This window comes from Lissotriton vulgaris, chromosome 9 (genome assembly GCF_964263255.1).
Source record: "Lissotriton vulgaris chromosome 9, aLisVul1.2, whole genome shotgun sequence".
NCBI lineage: Eukaryota > Metazoa > Chordata > Amphibia > Caudata > Salamandridae > Lissotriton > Lissotriton vulgaris.
In genome coordinates, this window is record NC_141697.1 from 73731149 (window position 1) to 73749260 (window position 18112).

The following is an 18112-nucleotide window of genomic DNA, read 5'->3' on the forward strand; positions in this document are numbered from 1 at the left end:
GCACACTATCCCCTGCCTCGCATTCTCTCAATCACACAGTCACGCATGCGCACACACATGCACACACACGCACGCACACATGCATACACACACAGGCCTTCACATTAGCCCTGGCCCCCCCTCCCCTCCCCTCCCCTCCCACTCACCGGGCTCTTTCGGCGTGTTCCGTGTCTCCTCTTCAGCGCTGGTCGGAGTCGGCCGGCTTCACTGCTTCCTCGGCGGCGGCGGGCGGAACTTCCTGCTGGATTGCAGGCCCCGCCCCCGTCTCGGCCAAAAGTGCCTGACTTCCGGTTTTCACGGAGCAGGGCTGCGGCGGTGATTTCGAATGCTCTACGTTATTGAATGGACGCAATTTACAGCACATCGTCACAATTGACGACGTCAAGCACGTAGACACCGGTGCAAGGTCACGCAGGGGGTCAAGAAACGTAACTCCATTTTGTAAAACCGGTAACCTAGCAACATACAGGAAGCACATCGGAACTCTTCCGTTAAATAAATGTAAGTACTAACAAAGCTGAATTACTCATCAGTGACACGCACACTGCGTGTCATTTTGGCAAACCATTAGTGACGCACACAAGGTGTCATTCCGGAAAACATTACCTCATCAGTGACACGCACACTGCGTGTCATTTCGACAAACCATCTGTGACACTTGTTTTTACAGCGTTCCATAAGTAAGGTTAACAACCCCCCACATACACACACACACAGACACAGCCCCTTGCATGCAGTTTATAAACGTAGCCCTTTGCATGCTGCTGTAAAGTAGGTTTATAAACTACACAGGGGAGGTGGGGTTGATTGACTGCATCTTGGAAGACCTTGTTTACCTCACTTTTAGGAAGGAAGCTGACTCGTGGTATCACAGAAATGTAAATATCGGGGTCACCACCAGCCCGAAGCATAGTTTTTTTGTGGCAAGATTTCAACTGGAGGCGTTCTGGTTACTCGCAGCAGGTGCATTAGCCGACAGAATTTTCTCTTGGCACGTTTCTCGCTGGATCGGCGTGACATCAACCTGTGCGTTGATTGGGTGCAATTTATCCGTGTAGTGCTGCAGGCTGCAATTTCGAGAGATGCCCCCTCTAGATAAACCTACCATATGGGTGGTTAATCTGTAATGCTGTGGACGTGACATCCTCCGCCTGGCTGAGAGATGTCTCTCCTCAGTTGTAAAAAAAGAGAGATTACAAGTCAGCCAACGGTGCTTGCAGTATTATGCACACTCCTGCACAGACAGGGCTCTCGAACGCTTGCGGCGCGCTGTTGCAAGGGCCCTGCGACCTCAAGGCGCTTTGCTAAGCCAGCCACCCGGCCATTAACATGCAGGTTGTCCAAAGTCCAGCGCGGTGAGGCAGGCAATCCGCTGTCATCCAGCTGTTACCATTCAAGAGGCACTTGCCGCAGCGGCGTAAGTGCACTTCAGCACAGGAAGTTATCTCCAAGGCCAGGCCAGGCAAACAGGATAAGCACACTCGAGTCTGCGAATAGTGCCTCTCACTCTGCCTCCGTCCCAAGAAGTCCCCTTTTTAGATACACCCTGGCAAGACTTTTTATTTTAAAGGCTTTATGCTTCTTAATAAGTTCCTTCCGTTTATAAATGTCTTTATTTTCATGTCCTTCTGTGAAACCTCTTGCCAGAGTGGCACCATTTTGAAAATCCGCTGTGAGTTATTTTTTCCAAAGGTCTGACATTCTTCTCTTTTGCCTGGCTTGTTGCGGACTCTCCCCAGCCCCACTAGCATCTCAGAGGTCTCCTTAATAGGACTTTACATGGTTTAGTACCTCTTCACCCTCTTTTTACGGTTCACTGTTAATGCAATAGGTCTCGCATTATTAAAGTTTAAGCTATTGGCATTGTAAATGACAATGCCTTTTATTTGTTTGCATCGGTGCATAAACAAGCACTTTGTACTTATAGTCTATGCTTATGAGAAGCAAGGCTGGCAGTCTCTTTTACTGCCAGCCTTGTTAATTTTTGGAAATGTGCTCTCAATTTGCCGTCCAGTGTTAGCGAAAAAACCAAAAAGTGAGTGTAAGCGCTTGTAGCCAAAAGTATGACAATTCAAACAGATTATAAGCGTGAAATAGACAGGAAACATGTCCTGGCATTTACCTGCTCGAAAATAACAGCACGCCGCTGGTGTGATCAAAGTTTTCTCACAAGAGATGGCCGCCCAAGCACTTACTGTATTTAAAACCCACCTCCAAAAAAGGCATGATGGGACTTCTAGTGTCCTCATAATTGCGCTACGAGAAAATTATGTTCAGTATGGGAAGCACATGTAAAATCAGGGCGCGCCTGTTACGTGGTGTCCTTGTCAATGAATGGAGGCAGAAAATCTATTTTTTTAACTATTTTGGTTTTGCGCCGGGTTTAAACTAAAAAAACTTCAAAACTTTATTGGCAACTCGTATCTGAACACTAATGTTAAAACGGGCCATTTCATTTAAATTTGATGATGAATGCTGATTTAAATAGCATTTATTTCACAAGTACGGCAAGCACATTGAGGGTCATTATTTTGATCGTGTATTGCATGCACCCTTAAAAAGATAAACTTTAGTAACAAAGCATGTGGGGAGTCTGTAGGTGACGCTGCACCCATTATTAAGATTGCATATATCTAGCTGCCAGGCAGTGGCCACGCTTACTCTTTATACACAAAATGTGTTAGTAAAAAGAGGACGTAAGGCTACAGATTAAGTCCAGGGATGTCTGACAGATGCCAGTCCGCTATGCTGTATGTCTATGCCAGTTATATATGGGCTATCTCAGACAAGCTATTAAGCATTTATCAAATTTAAATGAAATGGCCCGTTTTAACTTTAGTGTTCAGATACGAGTTGCCAATAAAGTTTTTCACGCTTATAATCTGTTTGAATGGTCATACTTTTGGCTACAAGCGCTTACACTCGCTTTTTGGTTTTTTCGCTAACACAGGACGGCAAATTGAGAGCACATTTCCAAAAATTAAAAAGGAAATGGAAATACATCATTAAGGTAGGAGAAATGACTCCTGCCTTTCCTGGTATTTTAATAATGCATGCACTATGCGAACATTGCAATCAACAGCCCCACCACTAAAACATTTGTCACCATTGTTTTAGGAGCCTACCTTCATGGTGATGGATTATATATAAGAACGCCGGTTGGCGGCAGTTGACAATAGCCAGGTATGCTTTATGTAGCACTGGGTGACGCCTTAGTATTGAAACCACGAGCTGGCTAGATTCACCAATGCAAAAAAAATTCTTAACATTTCTTTTAGGTTGTCCTGCCTGGCAACGTTTAGATATATTTGGTTTGAAATCCTTTACGCCTTAATGCCCTGCTCTACTTACAACCAAGTTTGGTATGTAGCAATTTTCTTTCTCAGCCCATTGCCTTAAAAGAAGTTCGGTTTTGAGAGTGATGAGTAAAATATTTTCTTTGCATCTTACAGATACAAAGAATAAAACAGCCCTGATGAGAGATCAGCGACACTGTGCCTGATCTCGAAACGCGTCGGCACTTTCATATGGTGGAATAAAATGTAATCTCTACGATACTAGGACCGGCTGGTCCAGTATTGATTTGTTTCAGAGCCATTCATTTGCTTATAATTCCCCCTTGATTGGTTTTTCCTATTTTTCTCATTTTTTGATTGTAATGTTTGTTCTAATGTTGTTTGTGATGTATTCTTAGTTTTTTGTAATGTTTGATGCAAGAACTTTTCTTTTTGTACTGTGTAAAGAATCTGTTTTTCATGTATGTACAAAGTATATATAGGTGTGTAAATATTTAATGTATTGTTGTTTTCTGTCATATAGCTTGTCATAACTTGAAAAAGATAATAAACATTGACACTAAGTAGGATGTCGAGGGGGCTCACAATAAATTGATCTTTTCCCTCCTAATAAGGTTGTATAGATTTTGTGGTTCGGGCAATTTGTGTTATATATGTCTGAAATTAAGGGCATAAGAAACCATGACGAATACCAGATTGACGCCTATTAAATCATAACTCCAGTTAGATTTGAATCCTCTTTTTAGGCTTCCTCCCGGGCCTGTGCAAGATGGAGGCGAGCAACAAGAAGCTGGGTATCAAGTGTGCCTGCTAACTTAGTGGGATGATGTGGATTCTCTCATCCCTCAATGACATGTCAACAAGTTTCTTGAGAGAGTTATCTGATGGAGACATCTAGCCTCAGATTCCTTACCTTTGAACTTCCAGGCATCAGGATAGATTCATAAGATTTTTCGTAGCAGTACCCCTGCATGCTGGTCGACTCTGCTTGTTAGGTGTCGGCGTTTGCCATCGTCTGCGTCGCGTTTGCCGTAGTGTTTTTTGGCGTCTTTTGTCAACGTGTTTGTCATCGGCGTCACAGTGTTTGTCATATTTGCGCTACTCTTGCACGCTGAAGTCAGATCTTTTCTTTCCGTTCCAGCCAGAGCAGATTTTTTTTTTACCCTCAACTTTTTGTCGACTCCTTCTGGTGTGCTAAGGATGTCTAGCAAGAAGACCTTGTGGTTCAAGCCGTGCGGCACCTGTCATCGCACCATGTCAGTCACAGACCTCCGCTTAATGTGCCTCTGGTGCCTTAAGTGCAACCACAACACAGTCGTGCTCCAATTGCCGGGCCATCGCGCCAAAAGCTTTGAGTGAGCGGTCTCTAAAGGTAATCGCGCCATGCGTCCGGCGCCTAGGAGGTCGCTCAGCTTATCTCGGTCGAGAGGAAGGCCTGAGCACTGTTCCAGAGAATCGTCTTCTTCCAAGTCATCAGGTAAGAGGTGTCACAAGAAGCTTTTACTTAGCCACGTTCATTGCGTGACAAGACGGAGGAACCTATGTGCTCAAGTCCTTGCTCCACAGAGCGGGTGCCTGGGTCAGCTCCACGTTGTGCTCCTTTCCCAGGGCTGGGAGTGACCCCCGCCCAGTTGAAGGAGTTCTATGATGCCATCTGTGCCATATTTGGGTTGCCTGACCCTGCCGGTGCACCTTCGGACCATGCAGGCTCTGATGATGGAGTTCCCAGGGTTCTGCGCTTTCAGCTCTGGTGCCTCGCCCTCCTACTGGATCCGTTACTGTGTCCGTACTGACTCGAGTCTCACCCCCTAAACGACCTTCCCCGGCTCTGCGTCTGCGCCGAGGTCCTCTGCGGTGCCTCCCCAATCCTCATGTCCGACGACACGGAACCGGTCAGGCGTCCAACGGCGCCGACTGAGCCATACGGCTCAATGCTGTTTAACCTGCCCTATTCTGAAGGGTTTGGTATGGATGAGGAGAATTGGGAGGACATGGACTTGTATGAGGAACTGGGTGGTGTCAGTGGCCTTGACACCTCCTCAGATTCTGACATGCTGTCTCCCCCTAACCTGGCTATGGAGGAGGGGGCAACATTCGCTATGGTGGTGCTTAGGGCTGCGGAGGTCTTGACAGAGGTCCCACTGCCTGGTGTCTCCAGCTAGGAACCCTTGCTGCCTTTTAATGAGGCCTTGACTGACGTTTTTCTGGGCACCAGATTCAAGCCCAGCACAGGGGCTCAGTGAATACGATTGCCAGTCTCCATGCACTGGTGGACCCAGCTTTCCTCACCGCCCACCCCACCATAAAAGGTAAGTGGTTCAAGCTTCCTCTGGTGTGTTCCATTCCGAAATCCCGGACACGGAATCCAAGAGACTGGAAATCTTTGGTAAGAATTTTTTTTCTTTCCCCACTCTAGCATTGCGGTCGGTGAACACTGCATGCCTTTGTGGCCGTTATTCCTATTCTATATGAGACGCGTTGCGCAAGTGGTGCCCAGAGTTTCGGAGGAGTACTTGATTCTATTCTCCCAGGCCATTTCAGACAAGAGAGATGCAGCGAAGTTCGCCATCCGATGTGGCTTGGACATGACAGACTCACTGGGCTTAGCGATTTCCATGACAGTAGCTATGCCCGGCCTGGCTGAGGATGTCTGGTTTTTTGAGCGATGTCCAAGCTAATGTGAAGGACATGCCCTCTGGTGGCTCCTTTCTCTTCGGAGACAAAGCAGATGCCACCCTCGAGTGTTTCAAAGAGTCGCGGACTACAGCCAAGTCCTTGGGCCTTACCACCACATCCCTGCCTCTCTTCTTTTTGCTCCTTTTGTGGCTATGGAAGGGGATACCCACCACACCAACCCTATTCTGGCCAGGGGGCCCACAAGTTCAGCATCCTCTGGGGGGCCGTGGACGCTGTTCATCTGACCCAGTAGGCCGGGAGGCCAGAAGTCGGCCCTAGCTACGATCGGCTCCTCCAACATAAAACCCTCCTAGTCCGATCCCAGAGGATCATTCACGCCCAGTTGGTGGCAGAATACGCCATCACCACCACTTGCAAAACATCACCTTGGGCAGGTGGGTGTTGCAAATAGTCAGAAGGGGCTTCTCCCTTCCCTCCAAGACTACCCCTCCATCCATGCCTCCAGTGTACAATCGACTGATAGAGAGGTTTCCCGGTTCTAAAGTAGACTGTGGTTGTATTTCCTGGTCCCACAAAAGGACTGAGGCCTTTGTCTTATTATCGACCACAGAGCCCTCAGCTACTTACTCAAAAAGGAGAAGTTCAAGATGCTCACCCTAGCTCAGGTCCGGTCTGCCCTGGACCCGGGAGACTGGATGTTAGCGCTGGACTTGAGGGATGCCTATTTTCATATCCCCACCCTGTCTGCCTATCGTCGATACCTGCGGTTTACAGTGGGCCATGAGCATTTTCTGTTTGCTGTGCTCCCCTTCGGCCTCACCAGTGCCCCACGGGTGTTCACAAAGGTGATTGCGGTGGTCGCAGCCCATCTACGGAGATCAGGGGGTTCCAGTCTTCCCCTATCTCGACAACTGGTTGTTTAAGTTTGTTCTCGTCACAAGCAGTCGTCTCCCAACTCCAGACTACGGTGAACCTCCTGCATTCGCTTGGGTTCACTAACAAGTTGCCGAAGTCACACCTGACTCACTCTAGTACGCTCCTTTTCATTGGAGCGGTTCTGGACACCGAGCAGATTACGGCATATCCTCCCGAATGATGAATCCAGGATATTTAGCCTATGATACCGATGTTTCAGCATCTATCCTGGATTTCGTTGAGAATGACTCTGAAGCTGTTGGGCCTCATGGCCTCCAGTATCTTGCTGGTGGACCATGCACGGTGGTGCCTGCGGGCTCAGCAGTGGGACTTGAAGTTCCAATGGGAACAGCATTGAGGAAACTCACCAACCTTGTTCGGCTATCAGAGGGCACTCCAAAAGACCTGCAGGGGTGGCTGACAAATTATTATTGAGTCACAGGCAGACCACTCTCCCTTACCCACCCTGATTTCACAGTAGTAACGGATGTGTCACCTCTCGGATGAGGCGGCCATGAGGGGGCAGTGGAGATCAGAGGACTCTGGTCTCCCGCAGAAGCCAGGCTCCATATCAACCTATTGGAGCTTTGTGCAATCCGGTTGGCACTGAAAGCCTTTTTTACCATTCGTCAAGGGAAGGCTACTTCAGGTGTTCACGGACAACACTACCGCAATATGTTCCTGCAACAAACAGGGCGGACTGGGGTCATGGACTCTGTCAACAGGGCATTTACCCTGTGGTTCAATATCTGGCTGGTTCTCTGAATGCCAGAGTAGACTAACTTAACCGAAGGTGCCTTGCGGATCACGATTGGCATCTCCATCTGGAGGTGGTACAAGGTCTCTTACATTGGTGGAAGAGCCTTGGTTAGATCTGTTAGCCTCTGAAGAAAATGCGCTATATCAGCAGTTTTGCACGTTGGAGTTTCCTAGGCGGCTCTCGCTCGTCAACACTTCATCGGGAGTGGAGTTCAGGTTTCTTGTACCTTTCTGCCCCTACCACTCCTACACAGAGTGTCTAAGAAGATCAGGAGTGACCGGGCTCAAGGTATTCTTGTGGCTCTGGATTGGGCACAGAGAGCATAGATCCTCTGTTCAGGCTGCCCCATTGGGAGGATATTCTGTCCCAGCAACAGAGGGTCCTCCACTGAGCCTGTCTTCTCTCCTCTTCCTTGTGTGGAGTTTGAGCAGTGACAATTGACATCTTTTGACCTTCCTTCGAAGTCTGCGAACTTATTCTGCCAGCCAGGCATCCCTCCACGAAATCGGCATACGCCTTCCGATGGAACAAATGTTGTAAATATTGTACAGAATGGTCTATTGACCCCTTGACTGCTTTTCTTGCGGATATTCTCTTGTTTATCCTTTCCTTGGCCCAGCAAGGCTCTGCTCTGGGCACTTTGAAGGGCTATCTTTCGGCCCTCTCTGCTTTTCTTTGGCTGCCAGATCAGCCTACGCGTTTTAAGTCCCCTCTGGTGCAGAGGTTTTTGGAGGGGTTAACAAACTTGTTTCCCCTTTCTTCTTTTCTTATGCCACAATGGGACCTTAATTTGGTTCTTACTTTCTTAATATTCGCTCAGTTTGAGCCGCTGCACAACTGCCCTCTACGGTTGCTCACTATCAAAACAGCTTTTTTGGTGTCAATTACCTCTGCCAGGAGGGAGAGCGATCTGCAGGCACTGTCATCACAGCTTCCTTACTTGACAGACTTTCCGGACAAGGTAGGATTAAGAACTAGGGCCTACTTTTTGCCCAAAGTTGTAACTCCCTACCATCTGGAACAGTCCATTACTCTACCGACTTTCTAAGCACCACTGCACCCTTCCAAAGAAGAGGAGCGTCTCCACCTTCTGGATCCAAAAAGAGCGTTATCGTTCTGTCTTAATCGCACTAAAGAGTTCCAGGTGGATAACCAACTCTTTATGGGTGTGTGGGAGCAAAGAGGGGCGTACTGTTCAAAAGAGGACCATCTATTGTTGGGTTAGCCCCTGTGTAAAAATCTGTTACGCCTTGGCAAAGAAGCAGCCAATGGCTGAAGGGCCCAATTCCACCAGAGCAAAAGTAGCCACCACGGCCCTCCAGCGTGGCATTCCAATTGCTGATATCTGCCAAGCGGCCACGTGGGTGTCTCTGCACACGTTTGCCAGACTCTATTGCCTGGATTCTCACTTACCCTCTGTTCTGCAGGGTTTTCTGGTCTAAAACGTTTCCACAGTCCCACCTCCTTGGAAGGTATTGCTTGGGAATTTGTTAAAATGTAATAAATCTGCGGATAGATGTCTATCAGATAGACAAGTTACATGCCTTTGGTAGCCTTAACTGGCAGAGACCTGATCTAGCCGCAGATTCCTTACCAACCCACCCATCCTCCCTGCACTGCGGAACTGTTTTTGGTGTCAGGGCTATTCCCTATCAGGACACACCATGGTCAGTCACTTCATGGCTCTGTGCTTCTGATATGGAAAGTCGTGAATATTACTTGCGGTTATTTTGACGACTAACACGACGCCACTGACGTCACTCAGTGCCGACCGACGCCACCTACTGCTGCGCAGTGAGACTGCTACGAAAAATATTCCGGATTCTGTCTGACAACTGGAAGTTCAGAGGTAAGGAATCTGGGGCTAGATCATGTCTCTACCAGATAAGGCGTTACTGGCGTTCTTGCCCTCTGGCATAGTGCAACTAAATAAGGTATTCTAGTGGTAGTGACAGCCAAAACTTTGTATGCTAGGTCACTTAGCCCACCCTGAAGCATTGCCTAAAGAGGATAGAAAATGAGTACCTGAATGAGGAGAAAATATAATTTATAATAGACAGAATGCAATAAATAGTGAATGCATTGCATTGCTATGTTATATTTGAATATCGAACCATCAAATGTATTATTCTGAATTGCTTAGTACAACTGCTATGCTTTTCGTCTCAGTTGTATGAAATGTTAGATATGTAATGTCATTAAAATAATATTGGCTGTCATGTGATTATTTGTTAACCATGATGAATTGTGCACACACCTTTCATACATTTTTAGATACTGGTGACCACTTCCATTTCCTGGTTCCTTTCCTTGTATTAGGGCAGTGATTTAGTCCTAAGAAACAGAATAACAATGGTGGTATCAATTTGCTTTTGTAAAACTGCCAAACATGTATACCAGTGCAACACAAGAACTCGCATATTCAGTGGGAAATAAAGAGGACTTTCGCTAGGAGAACAGGTTTTTTGTGAATCATTGGACCATTTGCCATGGGTAGAGCGATACTAGCTAGTGCATCCTGCATATTCGTCTGCCAGCGTGAACGGTCTCTTCACATAGCATTGTAAGATGGGTACTAAGTCACCTTAAGCTTTTGATAGGAATACTGCACATGCGAACCTACAGACCAGCAGAGAGTAGTAGTGCTGTTTATGGGGATGAACAAAATCCTGCCAAGCACATGAAGTGGACTATATATTGAGATCACGAAAGGAAAACTCAGGGCCAGCCAGAAAGTCTAGAAGGGCTTGGCAATGTAGCTTTGGTCACAGTATGAGGATTCTTGATTTCATTTAAAAAACAAAACTTGCATGATCCTTGTAGAACGCCGAAACATAGACTCGTAAATCCAAGCTCCCAAAATATTTCTGTACAAACATTTTGACATGTACCTTGTACCACTATCTAGCATTTGCCCTAAAATATACTGGGAGTGAGTGTGATCTTTTTTCCTCGGTCTTACTTTCTCTCCGTTCTGCGTGTCTTAAAGACTATGTTTATTCTACATGTGCATTCTTTTGTAGTCTGTTTGCAGTCCTTCCTCCTGGGATGGTATGGCTTCGGTATCTGATTCTTGAGTAAGTAACCTGTGGTTAGATGTTTTTATCAGATGAACAAGTTACTTACCTTCAGTTACGCTGTATCTGGAAGAGACAGGATCTAGCAGCAGATTCCTTACGCCCCTCCCATCATCCCGCACTGCAAAATGTTTTCTCTCCTTCTCCTCATTGCAGATATTCTATCCTGATTGATAACTGGATATTCTTCCTTCTGAGTATGTTGCATTGTTGGAAATTATGTCTATCTTTTTGGAAGGTTACGGGGACATTTCAGTTTCTACCCTGAGACCTTTTCGGCCTCCTGCATTTGGTGGCTGTTAACCGCTGAATTTTGGCTTCAATAGGTATATGATGCATGATGTAGGTGATTTTGGAACACTGTTCCAATAGGCAGTTTCTCCATGTGGCTTCATGTTTTGAACGCGGACAATATTCATGGAAGAAACTGGCGTCTGTGCAGGAGTTATGTGGACTCTGCCGATGTCCCATCTGGGGGACAACGTCACTGCAGAGTCGCTTGGGGCCCTCGCGGCGCGCAGACATACTGTGGGGAAAAGTTTCTGGATCGAGTCTGGCACCTAGGGAAGATTCTTAAGTAAGTAATCTGCAGCTAGATCCTGTCTCTACCAGATACAGCATTACTGAAGATAAGAAGCTCGTTCTTTAGGTTTTGACTGCTAACAGCGCTTGCGCAGTCTGCGAGGGGTATTGTTTATTATAAAGGACTTGGAACCTGCCCATTGCTTATCATTTGTTGGCATCATAGTTTTTAGGTCTCGCCTGTCGATGCGCATGCGCATCGAGCAAGCGAGACTATGGGGGCTTATCCACTCTTTATCCACTGCAAGGAATCGTGGCGATTCCTTGCAGTGCCCGTGACTTTTAAGCTCAATGCGCATGCGCATTGAGCTTAAAAGCGCGTGCACGTCCGTCTTGTTTTACCCGCTCCGCCCCCTCCCCTTCCCGCCGTGTCGCATTTCTCCTCCCCCTTCCCCTCTCTTCCCTCCGTCTTGTTTATTTTACCCGCTCCGCCCCCTCCCCTTCCCGCCGTGTCGCATTTCTCCTCCCCCCTCTTCCCTCCGTCTTGTTTATTTTACCCGCTCCGCCCCCTCCCCTTCCCGCCGTGTCGCATTTCTCCAAACAGGGTGTTTGTTCGTCAGCGTCTGCTTGATCTGGGCATCTTTTTCCAGCCGAGTACTTTCCCCCCTTTTTTCTCCACTTTATTGTCCTCGCCCTGTTGATAATCCAAGCACGGGCATCGAGGATCTAAGCCTGCTTTATTAGAAACTGCCAAATTCTCCTCCACTTCTTCTGTGCTCCGGTTCCTGTATGTGCGTTGCGGGGAGACTGGCCTTCAGAGCACCGTGGACAGCAGAGAGGGCAGAGGAAGTTCATTGTAAAAGGACTCCTAAAAAGCATCCCTCCTACAACTCAAGTTAGAGGCTGGCTTTGACTGACGAGTAGGCTTCCCACTTGGCCAGCTTCCGCCACACATCACCAGTAATGTTGGAGCTGTTAAAAATAGGTAAATCACCTACAGCTAATATTTTTCCCATCAGTTCATACTTGAAACACGAATAACCCTTTTAAAAAGTGTTCTACCGTTGCCCATACGATCCCCGACTGATAAAGTAAACAGACAGAAAAGCGATGCTAAAAACAAGCATTGGCTATGCTGATCTGTCTGGAATTGGCTCGCAGTCTTTTAGCTTTGCCACTGCCCATTTTGCTTTGCCATGGTTTTTATGAAACATTGTGAGACCAGCCAAGACCTGGCCGATATTAAAAACGAATAATAAATAAAAACATATTTGTGGTTCTCAAAGAGAACTGTGCGGTGCTACAGTCGTTCCTGGCACTGCAGCGAACTAGTTTTCTTGTGTTGTGATGTGCTCCTTGTAGAAGAGCAGAATGCTACCTCTGTGGTGTTAGAGGCCTCAGTCTTCCCTCAACTGAAAATGGTCAGTTACAAGTCACACCCGTTGAAACATCTGTGCTCATACACCTTTCATTGTACTTTGCTGAGGCCTGTATGTTTGTTGATATCCCTCAAAGCTTCACTAACATCTAATCCATTTTTTCCGACACCTAGTTACTGGCAGTGAACGCATTTTGTAGCTGGTGTCGGGGAACAGTTTACATAGGCTAGCACGTCTTTTCCAAATGAATATAATAATATTCCAAACTGAGACCTGCATGGTTCGATGTTGATTGTGATTGGCGTCCACAAAACCCATAATGTATGTTTTGCCAATCTACCATAGCATTTTGCTCGTGGGAAGGTTGGTAGTATTTGGCCTCCAGTTTTTTCTAGAGCCTCTGCCACTTTAATATATCCTCATGCTCTGTTACTCTGTTCTTGGGTTTAGCACATACATAAGAAAGTTGACATGTTTTGGCATTGTTTAATTTGTAAAAATGTAAGCGCATATGAGGAGGAGCGCAAGACCTCAACCCCTCACCCTCACTCACCCTCAACACCTCACCCTCACTCACCCTCAACACCTCACCCTCACTCACCCTCACCCTCACTCACCCTCACCCTCACACAGTGCAATAGTTCTCAGACCATTTCAGTTAGAGCTTTTAGAAATGTTTATGGCTTTTTTTATTTGTAATACTTTAGCATTGGCTACAGGAAACAAAAATGCTAAACATTTACAAAAAAACCCCATAAACAATTCTAAAAGCACTAACTCTAATGGTGCGAGACCTATTGCATTTCCAATGCTTGTTCTTTTTTATTGCTGTCTCCTAATTGGCCAGAACGGTCCGGGCATCACTTCCTTTTTTTCCTTCTGTGAAGCATGGACCAAGCTCAAACTGATTCATGTTAATTAGTATTGTCCGCTGCTCGCTCTGTGATAATTGATAATATATTGTATCATAATTGCATTTATATAGCATGAGGCTATGCATACAATTCAGTGGCAACTCATGAAATTTTCCATGCCACTCCTGCTTAGTGCCAATCCTCTCATTGCTCCTTCATGACACACTACTCAGTGCCATGCCACTCCGCGCAGTGCCACTCCACATAAAATCACTCGATGCTACTCCATTCAGTGCCATTCTGGCTGGCGACGGGCCCCTCTGGCTGGCGATGGGCCCCTCTTGCTGGCGGGGTGTCCACTCCATAACAAAAAAGCCATTAGATGTCACTTAGGCAAGACATGTTGGCTTTGCAAAGCCTGTTATGCAGGCTGTTGCTTCTGGATGCCCCAGGTGTGAGGTAGTTGTGAATGACCGGAGTTCCAGCCAACAATGTGGCTGCCCTTTGTTAAGCACTACCTTGAATTCAGGCAAGCTGTAAATCAAAATTTCCAAACTGGGTTAAACAGACAGACTGTAAATATGTGGCAGTGGAGTATAAAATCATGTGGAGCCGCAGATTTGCCTTAATTATGCTGAAGGCAAATAATGTGACAAGGCAATTTCTAGAGCAGATACTGTGGTCAAGTTCACATTATGCAACATATTCTGTCGTATTATAGTTTAGCTATTTTAACACATTATTTTAAAGTGATACCATTGCTATAAAAATAAATAGGTTTCTTAATGAAAAAGTTATGCAAATTTAATATTAACTGAGTTTTCTACGTCCAGGACTAAAAATGATTGCGTAAAATATATATATGTTGCACTTAGCAGATCGTACATGCGCTCTTTGTGATAAAAGATCTGCCTCCTTTAGTTGGTGCATCCGACTTATGATCTAAACCTTGCACCAGTTTTGAATGTACCCATTGTTCATGGTTTTGGGACACGTGAATGAAACTACTGCTATTAGGAACGTTAAGGCTCAAGAGGACTTAATTACCTTATTGAATCCAGACTCTCGGTCTCTTACACTTGTTTTGCTCTTAAGTATTGAAGTCTTTTGCAGAGTATTTGAAACTAATCAAACACCGAGCCACGAGCTTTGCCTTTCTTTAACATATTGCTGTTTTTCTTCTTGACACTTGTCTTTATAACAGATGTGAAGAAATCTGCTGCCTACCATCAGACGTCGGCGAGCACAGAGTACAGTTACAACAAGCGTATAAATATTAAAGCCCATGCATGAGACTTTGAGGAGTTTGCAGAGAAGGACAACCATTGCACAAGATCTAGGATGACTGCTGTCTAAATCTTCAAACAGGTAAAACTTTAAGAGTGGTGAAATATTCATCTTAAACTCAGAAAATGATAACAGTTAAAATATCGAAGAGTGACTGGACATGACACAAACTAAAAAGAACATGAAACCCATGATAGATGCTGCAGACGTGTCCTAAAATACCCAAGCCGAACAATCTGGGTCACCCATTCTCGAAATAGATATCTTGTGCTAATGGCAGTGATGTTCTAGGTTCTGTAAACTGAGTGAAACCGGATGATAAAGATTTCTGTGAAAGTAAGACATGAGAAAATTCTGAATTTAGAGAGTAGCGCCTGTTTATTTCAGCCTGTTTATTTCAATATCGCTGCTCAAATATTTGCTTTTGAGAGGGTGACAGTAAAAAGGCATTAGAGTGCCTAGAGAGGTTCTCAAGCATTGATCTGACACAGGATATCTAATTTAGTTAGTAAGGCGACCACTCTTAAGACTGCTGACCCCTTTAGAGAGAATAAAGAGTATTGAGATCTGTGTGTATTTCAGAAGATGATCACAGAAATATGTGCAAACCCCAGTTTTTAACTTCTTTCTGAAATGGCATCAGTCTTGAAGTGGTTAAACGAGTTTTCTCCCTATTTGTAAAGTATCCTTTTCCCCTCTATCCCCTCTTAAGTTAGTTTATGGTTAGTTTAGCAGTTTTTCTGGCATACATGTGTGGGTGTGGCCCGTGCATTTTCAGGGAATCAACTGTATTTAAACAATTGCTTTCATATCTGTTTAATTTGCTGCACAATCTTCGGTTTTTTGGACATTGGAGTTGTTGTTTGACAGCCGTGTATCACATTGGAGGAAAACTGGATAACAGTTGGGCAATGTTTCCAGGAACATATGTTTAACTCGTCACAGGGGCACCATGTTGACTTACTTTCGTGGAATAGCAAATGTTCCACTAATGTGTGATTCTGTACAGTCACAAATACGAAACAAATCAGTCAGCCCTGATCATTAGCCTGCTGTGGTCCACATGCATTTATGCCAATGAAAGACAGCATGGTGTTCCTGTTGATTTCAAATAATCAATAGGTAGTTTCCCTGGTGAAATTCTTCCTTCAGGTTCTTAATGGGCTTACTGGTCTACAAGATCAGAGATTTGTTACAGAAGAGTAAAAGGCAAACACAGAGGGTGAAGGGGTAAGCAGGCAAAGAATTGGCGAAAAAAAATTGAGGTGAGAGCAAAATAATTCGTAGATTTCAAAAGATGTTCTAAAGGCATATTCTGGTAAAAATAACAAACACGGAATATAATCGCTAACACTAAGTTATCGTGCCCTGCCAAGTTAGAGAAGTCTTAAAGTGTTCAATAACATCACATACATTTTTTTCTGAACGTTCCAATTGAACCGCCCTAGCACCTGATACTTCACGCTCTGGCAGTGAGGTTGTTTCCTGCTTCACTACAGTCATCAATACAGATTCATTTTGCAGGGGGACTTGCATTAGGAGTTGTGTGCTAGCCCTGCTTTCATATGAGGTACAGTGATACTTTTTTTTTCTTCGTAATTACGGTTTCTTTTCTAACATGTGGCTACTCAAGAAATATTTAGGGCACCGCCTGGTCCAGGAGTGTGGCATTCATTGGTTTTCATTGAAAGATTACTAGATCTGTTCCTACAACACGGAATAAAGCTTGCAGAGTGCCAGTAGACCAAATGTCAACTACTGATACCCGCTACCAAGTTTCAGGAGTAAGATTAGTTCTGTTTAGCGAAATGTTGGCCTTTATTGTGTTGTAAGCCTTTAACTTAAAATTTGTATTTTTGTGTAAAGAATTGTCCATTTTGCACTTGCATACAGTGTCTAAGTCAATAATGTTGTGTTTTTTTTATTTGTTTTTATTGCAGAATTAGAAACCATTGCATACAATTGCCCAACCAGTACACTCATGGTGTCCCCCCGCATCAATCGTAAGAGCTTAGATCATACACAGCCATTCAGCCCGCATCCCGGAGGCCGGGCGGCACAGCGTCCCAGTTAGTAGCAAGACATGATGGTGAGCGTCCCTGAGGGACAATGGTCGAAATCGCTTTACGTATCTGCATTTTACCCCCCCAACCCCTAACCTATCCCCAACATCAGCCATCCTAGTCCAACATTCCAGTGCTACGGAGCCGCTGCAGTCCCGTTCCCCGTTCCCTACGAGGGCCTCGTCATGTCCGTCCCATGCTCCCCTGCCGCCCCCCGCTATCCTCCCACTCTCCACAGACCCAGTAAGCAGTCCAAATCCAGAATCGCTGCCGTATCCAATCTGCCTCCCGGCTCCTAGCCCACCCCTAAACAACCCCTAGTCCCACCCCGCCTGCAACCGCTAATGGTGTGTGCCATGTTCCCGACTCTTGCTTGGGTCCCGCTACAGATCCGCTGATACCTCCGTACCCGTATGCCTCGCGGTGTCCTTGAGTCCTATCCATTCAGTCCTCATCCTCCACCAATGAGTCACGCAAAGCCTGCACTATCAATTCCCATGCACGCGCTGACTCTAAGATCTTTTCATTATCAAGCTTGACAGCCTGCCTCATTCGGAGCACACTCTCGCACTCGGACCACCTCAACAAGTCATTCGTCCACCTCCTCACAGACGGTCCCTCCCTGGACTTCCAGTGCCAGGTAATCTCTCGCTGCGCCAGTATCAGCCCTAGGTCAATAAACTTACTTCTCACCTTAGTGTGTTTGGTGTGTGGGAACCAAAGCAACAAGCACGCCGCCATATCAAACTCCACCTCCCTGTCGGTCACTGCATTGAGAAGGTCCCCCACCTCCGCCCAGTAAGCTTCTAATTTCGGACAGCCCCAAAGCAGGTGATCCATATCTGCCTCCAACGCCAAACACCTCGGACACCGCGCTTCCTGCACCCGGAAGTACCGTTTGATCTTCTCCGGAGTCAAGTAGGCCCTATGTAATACAAAGAAGTGCACCTGCTGGAAGCGCGCGTTCCTCGTGCCCTTCCACGTGCGCTTAAGAATATGGCTCCACACCGTATCCGGAATGGGCCTACCTACGCTCGCCTCCCATTTCGCTTTCAGCCCCAGGAGTGGTTCCAGCCCCTCGTGCAGCATCCTATTATGTAGGCAGGTCACCGCCTTAAAGGTGCCAGCGGCCATCACAACGTACTGGCATGCCATAGTCGTGTCCGGTTCAGTGAGCCCCCCTTTCCAGTGCTTCTGAATGGCCGCCACCACCGCCGCATGCAAGAGGAAGCTCCCCTCCGGCAACCCAAACTGTTCCTGTAGTACCCCGAAGGGCACCAATGTCCCGTCAACATACAGGTCCCCTACCACTTGCAGACCCA

The 18112-nt window shown here is 46.2% G+C and overlaps 1 protein-coding gene across 4 annotated transcripts in view; it reads left to right on the plus strand.

The window, feature by feature from the left end:
- Positions 1-18112, plus strand: part of SIPA1L1 (signal induced proliferation associated 1 like 1) — an 847070-nt gene that overhangs the window by 291082 nt on the left and 537876 nt on the right. For all 4 annotated transcript variants that reach the window (XM_086937055.1, XM_086937054.1, XM_086937056.1 and 1 more), the window contains exon 3: positions 14645-14808. The gene's annotated coding sequence lies outside the window, so the exon portion shown is untranslated. The remainder of the gene's footprint in view (positions 1-14644; positions 14809-18112) is intronic.